The sequence below is a fragment of the Montipora capricornis genome, chromosome 14, assembly GCF_036669925.1.
Source record: "Montipora capricornis isolate CH-2021 chromosome 14, ASM3666992v2, whole genome shotgun sequence".
Taxonomy (NCBI): Eukaryota; Metazoa; Cnidaria; class Anthozoa; order Scleractinia; family Acroporidae; genus Montipora; species Montipora capricornis.
The window spans coordinates 30,704,835-30,716,805 of NC_090896.1; positions in this window are offsets into that span (position 1 = coordinate 30,704,835).

Here is an 11,971-nt window from a genome sequence, read left to right on the forward strand (position 1 = left end):
CAGTCTGCTATATGTTGTGCATTTCTCGCACCACCTTTAGCAACTACTTCTGACGTTGTGGTGTGATCGACATAGTTTCAGAGTTAAGTGTTGAAATTTCCATTAAGACTTAGATCATTGATCAAAATAAGGAACAACCAAAGCCCTGCTTTGTCCCCTGGGGTACCCCAGAGGGGACAGAGCCCTACTTGGAGTAGCATTTCTCAGCTGGTGTAATCCGCTGAAAACGCCCGGACAGAAAATCAACTATCCAGTTGATTATACTGGTTGGCAGGACTAAATTGCATAATTTATCAACAAGTATACTATGGTCGATTAGATCAAATGCTTTCCGATAATCGAAAAGCACAGTCCTGATCGTAGCACTATTACCGTCTGTAGTTTGAGCCCAACTGTGGACCATGTGTACAAGGTGGACAAATTGGGTACCGCGCCATACTGATTAGGGTCCAGGATCTTGAGAACAGTAGGTCTTATGGAATCCTGTACCACACAATCCTTGGTGACTTTCGATAAACAGGCGGTAAGAGAGATTGGTCTAAGATCTTTTTTCAAATCATCAACCTTCTTTTTCTTGTAGAGGGGGTACATCCGCTTACTTCCAGATGGTAGGAAGGCGCCGTTCTTGTAGGGCTGCATTAATTATACTACATATAGGGTAAGCGAGAAGATCAGAGTACTCTCGCAGAAGCCGATTACGTACTTCATCCGGTCCACACGCCCTAGACGGATTTAATGGGCCTTTTGCAAGATAGTGATCACATGGTACTGAAAAACCGCCATACTGAAACGCAAATTGCCCACTGGGACATCTAAAACAAAGAAAATTTAGATAACTTGCTTTGGTTTAGATGTCCCAGAAGGCAATTTGCGTTCCAGTATGGCGGTTTTTGTACCATGTGACCACTATCCTGCAAAGGGCCCATTTTGCTAGGAGTCTTGCAATGCGCAACTCTGACACCACCGAGAGGTGCGCTGAGCCCTCTTCCAGGGGGATTTGTGCCAGTGGGCGGGGCAGACGATATTCATCCATTGATTCTAGGAACGCCTCATTGATAGCGTTCGTCAGTTCCTTTAGCACCCCCCGCATGAATATGGTTACACAAAGCTCCAGAATGCGCGCGTGCACTGGACAAACGTTTTACCTCCCTCCACCATGCCTTCGAGTTCAGATCATGTCCTGTACGTAGTGCTTTATAGAACACATTCAGCATATCTTCACAGCAGTCAAGAGAGGGAAACTGTGTAGGCAATCCATAGCACTCAGATACCTCCCCAACTCTGCCTTGCGACATGCGCGTATATCGCGCTTGAGCATGAAGTTTGTAGCGTTTTGAACACTATCTCTCACTCTAGCTTCTGCCGGGTACAATTACAAGTCTTTGCAAGTATTTCTCTTAATAATCCTTGTAATTTTCCTTGATTCCTTTATTGAAAATGAATGACAATGATAATTAGCTGGGAGAAGTGTCTCACTTGGCTTGCTTTGTTCTGCGGGTTCCATACCGCGAATCAATAGCTTGTCTGAATTTTGCTCTTGACTGCATGAGTCGTCTAGTTTGAATACCATCGTAACCTCCTAGTAATTTGCCACATTTATTCCAAAGATTCTGCGTGTTTTTAACCTCGGGAATCATAAATTGGAGCTGTTTTTGAAGTTTGTTGTTTTGAAGACGGGTAACATGGCCTTTGGAACTTTAGGAATTGTTTATCAATGAAGTCTTGAGGTGGAACTGTACGGGTTATCTCGTATAACTTTTGATTAGAGATAATGAAACTATAATCGCCATTTTGTTGGTCTTTTTTGGCATATCCTTTGTAAAACCATCTTTCGTAAGAAGCTGCGGTAGATCACGTCAACTCGCTCTTTTTCCAGCTGGGTTAAATTCCATGCTTGGACTGAATACAGCAGCCTTGAGCGTACTAAACTGTCAAGTACTGAAACGCGGGCTGGGAGGTTGATATTGCGGTTGGTAAGTGCACGTCGGTTTGAGTTAAATGCTGTGATCGCTGCTTGGATTTGCATGTCTAGAAATAGTGTTAGGGAATCTGAAGATACATGATATCCTAAATATCTGAACTTTTTGACTTTTTCTAGTTGAAAAGTGAAGGGTTGCAGGTTGTTCATCTGGTTTCAGACTCATTGATTTTATCTTCAGCAATAACTAGACCGAATCTCGTGAAAACTGACTCTACCACTGCTAATACCTTATTGAGTTTCGTTTCATTTGTATCAAAAAACACAATATCATCAGCAGATAAAATTCTAAACATACGCCTAGGGTCGCGAGCAGGATCAGTTTAACGTAGTTTACGTGGATTGCATTCGCTGAGAATTTCAAATTAGAAGTTTACACCTGCGTCAGGAATTGATGTCTGGATTTCCGTCTCAACCACCGAGAGTACATATTGCAGAAACAAACAGAACAGATTTGGACCTTCGTCAGAACCTTGTTGAACTCCGGAACCAAGTTTGAACGACATTGTACCAGATTTGATTGTTGCTGTTGTGTTTTGATGAAAAGCGCGTAGAATATTTGCAATTTTAGTAGTACCAAGCATTATTTTGACAATTTCATGCAGTTGCGATCGGCAGAGAAGATCGAATGCACTGCGAAGATCAAGAAATAAGCAGTTTATCCCCTCAGTTTTGTTTTTTATCACTTGTTTGAAGCAGTAAATTGCGTCAACAGCTCCAACGTGCTGTTTAAAGCCGTACTGGCAGTCATCCAAAACATGGTGGTATCTTGCGTTTATGCGTTTGCGGCATAATTTGGTGACTGTTCTCGATAGTGTTGAGATGAGACTGAGTGGGCGAAAATTGCTTAGAATTGATAGATTGCCTTTTTTATGCAATGTACTGATTGTAGCTCTCCTCCACTGATCCGGAATATCCTCAGACTCCCAAATGACTGTTACTAGCTCGTGCAAGATTTGAATAAAATCTGGACAATCCTTTGAATAGCGCAGTAGCTCGTTAACTAAATCATCACTTCCTGCAGCTTTACGAAGCTTGAATTTTTCAACTATAGTCCGGGACAGCGGTAATTGGCGATCTTTGAAATGTGAAGAAAAATGTTGTACAAACTCGAGTTCGGGTGGCAGCGGTAATTGGCGATCTTTGAAATGTGAAGAAAAATGTTGTACAAACTCGAGTTCGGTGCAGAGAGGCTTTTGGACCGTGTGTTTTAGCGGGCCTTGTAGATCTTTAGCTTGGCGGAAATAATGCTCAGCCTCTCTGGCTTCAAAGCCTTCTGAAATCTCTTTTCCCCTTTTCTGATAGTACCGATTCATAAGCTTGGACTGTAGTGCTCGTAACTGTTTGATGCTTGATTTTTTATTCGCTGGATCTTTACAATTATAGGCTTGCAATCTGGCTGAAATGTACTCATCAGTAACCCACGGCTCCGACTCGATTTTGTCATACTGTTTTTTTCCTACTCCACTAGAGGGGTACCTTTCTTCAAGATGAAAGTTTTCTCCAGCTTTATGGTACAGAAGGTTGACGGCGCAGAGCAGAAGGCGCTTTTACCAAGCTTCGCATGAGGGATCTGGCTGCCTTTTTGAAGCGAGGGCCATGCACTGGCTGAAATGTTGTTTCAGTGGCTGCATCCATAGCGTGTGCCATTTCATGGATGATAGTACACAGAGGATGTATTTCAGATTGGAAAGCGTCGGGGAATATTGCCATGCAGTAGTCGTAATCATCTCCTGTCCCACTTGGGCACGTCATTCCCATATAATCAATGCAATGTTGAAATTTTTGCACTTCGAGCCAGTCATCTTTAGTCATGCAGCCGATGTATAAAGCTGCCTCTAGAAACTGATATGACGCGTGTGTAGCTGCAATTGCTGAATAGAGTTCTTGGATCTGCTGTGACTCTTCGGATACTTCCTCGCTATATTGCGGTAACCCTCTAGATTTACGTTTTGTCTGGCGGCATCAAAGCGTCTTCGTTCAGCAGCTTCCTGTCGTTTGCTGTATTGGCAGTTTCGGCACAGCAAGTCGTTTCTGGTGTAATCACCTTGCATTCACTCTTGGTGATACCACGACTTGCACTTGGAACATTGAACCATCCTGCTGCCATCATCCGGCATGTGGCAAATGAAATAAACCTTGCACGTCCACTGATAAAGAATTGTCGGTACCTTGCTCTCATCTATTTTGGTCACATTGTTTACGACCCGTGTGATGTCCATATCCTGCAGACTGTGCATAAGTTCTTGGTGCATGATGTTTTGGTTGATGACTGCCTTTGACGGATCTTGATCGGTACACAGCAAAGCTGCATACAGCATGCGATTTTGCTGTTGTACATTCTCAACCATTATGGTAAATTATTTCTCGCGCCTGGAAATTTGGCCTGCAGCTCGATCAACATTTACTGGATAACTGATTTTATCTTCTTTTGTTTTTACGCTCAATGCATGAAGACTGTTGTTGTCACTGCTTACGAGCCTAGAAGGCTCATCAGGCCGGCGCTTATCTCCAGTTTCCGTAGCATGAAGCGACTAGGAGTATTTATACTCCCCCCTGGATGGGATGCTAGTCCATCGCAGGGTTACCCCCAGCATTACGCCGGTACCCATTTATACACCTGGGTGGAGAGAGGCACCGTGAGAGTAAAGTGTCTTGCCCAAGAACACAACACAATGTCCCCGTGCAGGACCCGAACCCGGACCACTCGATCCACGGAGCACCCACTTTGAAGGAACTGATTTTATCCACTTAACCACGAAAGATCAACTGACTAAAAAATGTGCCGATTATTTTCCAAAACTAATTAGTGTATATATAAAATCATTGCTGAATAATGGTTAAGTCTAAAGCTTGATTTTAAAATGGTTAGCTTTCTCTTGAAGTTTGGTAACCGACATTTTTCACTGTGTAAGCTTGCTTCTTAGCGGGTGTTAAAACACGTTTACAACGGCACTTTTGGAAGAAAAAATTATTGACAGTAATTAAAAATGACATCCTCGCAGTTAGTGATGTGGTATTCTAGTGGTAAAGTGAAGGGGTTATTAATCAAACGTTCCCAGGTTCGAGTCCTGCGAGTCCAGACATTAACTTTCTAATTTTAAAAGAAATATGTTCATTTCCCATGATCCCTATCAAGCTCTACGATAATACAGTCACAATGAAGAATAATCCTTCAATTGAGGGAGAGACTTGGTTGTCTGGGGTCCTGTACAATGATTGTCAAAACTGTTGCGGGACACGGGACCATGACCCGTCCCTTTGCTACCCGCTTTTTCTTTTCTTATGAACTGTCTCAAATTTGAAGCTACGTCCACATGGGGTGTATATAAAACCTTGACTAACCGATGGCCCAGCCCAAATCTACTATTTTTGGCGAAAAGACAAAGAAAAAATCCTTCATGACATATCGCAGGTGCCAATCTCGACCCCAGAGCTCTTCTCTTAACTGAGGGAGAGAAGAACTCTGGGGAACCCTGAAGAAAAGTGTCTTCTCATTGGTTTTCGTGAAGAACAATCAAAAGCGTCTCCAATTGGTGCGTTCATGTTAGCACGAGGAGTCAGCAGGCGCCGTAAGATTCAAATCGCCAATTTTTGGCTATGAGAACCCTACGGCGCATGCTCTCCTACATAGAAAGAGAATGCGCAGGTGCATGAGGCCAATATAAAAACCATAAACACGAGCATGTCCAGCATGTCGACATTCGAATCAAGATATCGCCCTTGTAAGAGGATTTTAAAGAATATTCTTAGTTTTCATATGAAGTCACGGCAGCCATGTTAGTTTCCCAAAAAAATACTCTGGGAGTGAGCTCTGATCTTGTGTAATCTTTTTCCTTTTCTTTTGGTTCGAAAAGATTGGTTCTGATAGCGTGAGTGAAAACCTAGAACACCTGTAAAATCTCGCTGTTGATGATTATTTTTTTAACGTCCTCTCTCGCTTACAATATTATTTTACCCGTGTTTCGGGAGGACAGCGAAAATATCAACTTTTCGAAATGATGACTCAGATATCGCACTTTTCGATCCTGCTTGCCTCGTCCACCACAGTTGAGGAAAAGATAATGTCAACTGCAGCGTATGAAAAGCATTTTCCCCACCTAGCACAGTTATTTAGGTTTATGATTCCTTTAGGTGAACGTCAGGCAGATTGTTGTCCTGATTTCATCTTAATTGTACTTGTTTTCAGACATTTGCGTTTCCAGTTAATGCAGACAAATGGAGACAAACGAAGGAAACAACTTTCCGACTGTACTGCGTGCTCATTGTAGAGGGAAATTTGTTTTATTACTATTCGTAAAAGCTTTCAGTGGACGCTTCCTTCTTCCTTGCATAAGATAGAGAGTCACGTTTTAAACGAATTAAAAACGCGTACGTGCAAACGTGTTAAGGTGTGCGGCTTGTCAACAGGTAGTCTCCTTCGCAGCCGCTCAGGCCGGAGTCACGCAACGCTCCCCTTCCCAAGTGGAGCGTTGCGTGACTCCGGCCCGAGCGGCTACGAAAGAGACCAGTTAACGGGAGGATTATTCACATTTCACAAAAACACAATCAGCGGGAAAAAAACCACCCTTCATTACGTTTCGTTCAAAGTCCAACTTAAATTATACCATAGTTTCATAAAGACATTCCTGTTGTCTCTAATTGCTACGATCGTAGAGGTTGCGAAAACCTCCGGTGATCTTCAACGAGCAGAGGGGGTAGCTCACACTGTGTGAGGTACTCCACTGATAGATGATAGACACCAGATGTGATACACGCTCAAAATCTCAGTTCCGTGAGTTACAAAGGATTAAACGACCTTGGTACAAGTAGCAGAACAGCAGTAGCGGAGGTGGTGACGGTGGGTCCGAACTGAAAAACGATATTCCGGTATACACTCGATTTAGAGAGTGTAAAGGGTCCGGGTCGCACTAGAGGACAAACTGTATTTCGATGAGACAACATTTCACTCGAATTTCATGCTAGTAATTCGGCATGCGACATAAACATGATAAGTTGGTGAAAACTGAAATTCAATAGAACCTTAAGAAATGGTAACTTATAACTAGCAACAGCGTAACAATAGCAAACAACTTTGACGGAAATGAGTACTGAACAGTAAATCGTTTGGCACGTAACAAAGGTCTGGATATCCGCACATCTGTGCGATTCATCAGGGGCACCCAACAAGAATATAGTTCTAAACCACTTTAAAATAGCTTTGTTAAACATATTTTAGTATTTAAACGGTAGATATAGGCATATTTTTATCCCCTAAAAAGTTTTCATCTGTTCGGATGTCCTAGCTGAAAGTCTAGTGATCCGAATATTATAAGGATCAAAACTTACCGTTTCGAAAGTTTCAGGTTGAAAAAAGGCTCCCGAAAATTCTAGGTGACCTTTTTAGGGTACAAATCCGTTTAAAATGGGCAATTATACCATTTTATAGATGTTCGAAAATCCTAGGACAGGAAGGCAAGCAAAAAATTTTACAACAAATGATCCGAAAATTCTAGATCTCAAATCGTCTTCCGAACAGATATTTTCCGAAAATGGTCGAAAATTGACGTTGGGTGCCCCTGATTCATTCTTCCCAACACCAAAACCCTAAAATCGACCATAGTCATGCGGCAACCGTAAAAGCGAAACGGCGGAAAATTGGCCCAAATCCTAAAACCGTCATGAAATGACGAACAGAGAGTAACCGAACACAACGATCCTGTTGTTTGCAGTGGCCAATGAGTCATTTCATGTCATTTCAAGGACATTACCGTTTCCAACATACCGGCGTGGGTGTGTGGAAAACGATGACCCTGGGGTAATTCTCGAGAGACTGCTTATCAATCGTTTTAACTAACATGACATTTGCCGTGTGGTTTGCTTTTACCAATTCGGCGAACTCAATGTTGTACCCAATTCAAAGCCTTTGAGAATACAACGTTTTGTTCTAAGTATTTTCCACATTATTTCATCGTGAATGCTACATTATCATGCAAATGAAATACACAAGGAATCTTAACCCAGGGGCACCCAACGACCAATTTGTTGTAAAATGTATTATTATACCCCAGTTAATGAAAATAAATGTTATCAAGACATTTTCAGGTTTTTTTTCAGTGTTGCTGGGAAAACATTATCTGTTCCTTTTTCCCAGCAAGACAGTCTCAGTCTTCAGAGTTTCTACAGCCAGCTCGGGTTGAAATGCTAGAAAAAGTCAGTAATTCCCAGGCAAAACCTCTATCAATAATAAATTTCCCAGCCAGATCATCGAAACACCTGTATTTTTGCCAGCCAGCAAGATTCCTCTGGGGAACAGATAATGTGAGGAACAGATTCGTTGGGTGCCCCTGTTAACCCCAAGAGATTTGAATTGGGTACAACACTGAGTTGCCGAATTGGTCCACTTTTTCAGGGAGGTCTTCCTTTTCTGCGTGTTCGGTCTTCGTCTTTATTGACAGCTCCCGCTCGCTAATGTTACCTATTGTTCCGAATTTGCAGTTAATTTTAATTTTCCTCAAAAATTCACTCCCAGCCGTTGTTTCTAACGTTAGGTGACGGAACCAGCCTTAACATGGTTGCTATTTAGTGTTCCTGTTAACGTTCTAATTTAATTAGATTGCGTGAACACGAAGTCATAGCTCGTAAATTCATCAGTGCTTGTGAGACAAAGTCAAACCTTAATAGACAATATTCGTATTCTCGGTATTGGACTGGAACTAGCTTGCATTGGAGTCTAATGCGGGGTAATATATTAGAATGTTTTTGCATTTGAAAAGATTCCCCCGCATTAGCCTCCTTTGCAAGCTAGTTCCAGTCCAATACCGAGAATACGAATATGGTCTATTAAGAAGCTTTTTTTTTCAAACAAAAACGAGAGATCAGTAAATTGGCTAATGGAAAGATGGAAAGAGAAATGCAATGCACTTAATGGGCTCCGTACGATTGAAAAATTGGACTTAAAATTATTCTGTCTTTACCTTCCGGGTTTTAAGATTTGGGCCCATTTTCTAACGTTACGGCAATGTTCCGGCTTTTAGGGTTACCCTAATCATGCAGTACTAGACTATCAAGTATGAAAAAATAAAAACTTACTTCGGTCGACAACGCACACCAAATGATAGCTTCATAGGATCTCCATCGATAGGTAGCAAGTTGCGGATTCTATGAACGCTGAACAGTAATAGCTGAATATACTCTATGAGTACGCAATTTTATAATGATGCGTACGTGAATAAAAGTAGGGCGTTGTCCAAAAACGTGTGCTCTACAGTTTTCTAAACTTCCTCGCGGGATATGAAATAGCTATCGATGAGCATGAAACTTCAAATTCCTAGGGAAATTGTAGTATCGAAGCACGTTTGCCATTCGAGACACTATTGATGATCACTGGAAAATACGTGAGAAAATAGGAAATGAAAATGAGGGGTTTCAAAAGTAACATCGTCCACCCATGCTTTCAATGATTTATCATGTGATATATACGCTACGAAAGGAATCGAGTTACCTCATTGGCCTACGATTCCTGCAGGATTCATTAACAAATTGGAAAAAATTGGCGTTCCTTGAGTTTCAGCAACACGTAGCCTAAAAGAAATCCAAGCGTAAACCGGCCATCTAGTGGTCTCACCAAATGAGCAACCTTTGCGTTCAAAAGGATTGATGAGCAGACTGGCTCATCGCATTCACACAAATCAACTTTTACTGTAAACTTTGATAACTAAGAAATCAAACGTCCTTTTTTGAGGAGCGTTTTCAAAAAAACACTTTAAGAGAAAATACCGGTCGTTTTGGGTGGACTGCTCTTGTTTTTAAGAGAAAATACTGGTCGTTTTGGGTGGACTGCACTTGTTTGATGTTCAAAATGGCACGAACGCCAACCAACCAGACGTCGATTTTTGATGAGATTAAAGACAAAAGCGCAAACAAAAGAAACAAAGTTATTACACAAGGACACTATAGAGAACAAAGCTTGGACTCTCACGCCAAATTGTTGACTAGACTCAAACAAAAGCCTTTATTTACGCTTTTCTTATAAATCTTCTACTGATTTCGCGCACGAAAAACTGACGCAGCGAGGCCAAGCTTCGATTCGTTTCTACGTGACGTCACACTGGCACCGATGATTCAACCAGCGGAGAACAATGGAAAACAAAGTGTCTCCCTCCCTCTGAAACACATTAGGTTAAGGTACGCCAGTTGGTAACCTTCACGCCGGACCGTTCATAGACACACAGTTGACGTTTGGAAGATAAACCGACTTTCATTTCCATAAAACGGTTGCAGTTTTTTTCGGTTTTAACAGTAATGACCAGAGAATTTCCTGTCTTCCTATTTCGTTTATTGTTTGAGTGAACCATTTGACAAAAGGCAACAAGACTACTTGTATTTAGGCTGCATCATTTCTAAATCATTTAGTCTGTTCTGCAGTGCGTCAATGAACCAGTTCACGTTGCTCTATTCCTTTTGACATACTTCGTATTTTTTGGCGGTGACGGCCGCCCATAGACCCTTTCACGGTTTTTGGCGCCATCTTGGTTTGGGGCAAACACGGCTACATTTACAGTAAACTTATGGGACTCTTTTGGCCGACTTTGAACCGCTGTAGCGATGCTAAAAAGAGACGGATTTCCACAGTGATAGTGTCTTTTAAAAGACATTTATACTGAGATTATTTTCATGAAATATAAAGAACAGATTCAGGATACAACGACCACAAACGAATTTTTAAGAATCAGTACAAACCCTTCTAAAGTCATCACGGTAAATTGCCGCAAAATTCGAAGCAACATAAAAATATTTATTATTCGAATTTACGGACGTTAATATACTGTCCTTAATGGCCTTATTTTCTGTTGAATGAATGATATCAATAAAACTATTTAAGTAGTGGCAAAAGTTGGAAATCTGTCTCTTTTTAGTGGCGCTACAGCGGTTCAAAGTTGGCCAAAATCCCATACACTTACTGTAAATTTAGCCGTGCTTGACCCCCAGCCAAGAAGGCGGTCAAAAACCGTGGGAGGAGGGTCTATGGTAGCTGTTTTTAATAAATAAGCACGTATTTACGAAGATACAGCTGAATTTAGGTCAAATTTAGTTCTGACATAGGTCAAACAAGAAACCGCAACACCGCAAATAATTTCGTTTCACCGAACATCGTAGATTCAAAAACACAATTATCGCTCACCACAGGGTTTGAGATCACCGCAAGGTGAGATTTAATTCACCGAAACACCGCAAAAAAAAAAAAAAAAGACAAAAGAAAAAAGAAGAAGCAACACCGCAAACCCCAATGTTCCCCTTCATTCTTATCGTCACTTTTTCAATTACACAGTAAGGAGGTACATCTATGATAACATTCAATGATCAGTATTTTAAATAAAACTGATCGACCAAATCATGAATGCATCAATCCAAAGCTGAATGACAACAAGCCGATTCTGCAAATGGCCATTACAGAAAGAGGCATAACGCAGAGATGAATAACGCAAACAGCCATAACGCAAATACGCATCACGCAAATAGGCATAACGCGAACAGGTATAACGCAAAAAGGCATGACGCAAATGGCCATAGCGGAAAAAAGATAACGCAATGAGGCATAACTCAGAGCCATAACGCAAAGAGGCATAACTGAAACAGGAAGAAAAAGTTCCATAGAGATTATATGTCCTTTCCCTTGAACAATCGATTGATGCGTTATGCTTTTCTGCGTTATGCCTTTTTACGTTACACGTTTCTGCGTTATGCCATTTGCCGCTATGTCTCTGCGTTATTCCTCTTTAGGCTATGGCTATTTGCGTTATGCCTTTTGCGTTATGGCTGTTTGCATTATGGCTATTTGCGTTACGCCTTTTTGCGTTATGCTTCTTTCCGTGATGGCCATTTGCAGAATCGGCTTGTTGCCATTCAGCTTTGGATTGATGCATTCATGATTTGGAGGATTTTATTTTAAATACTGATCATTGAATTTTGTCATACTGGATATACCTTCATAATACAGCTTTAGCTAAAGCC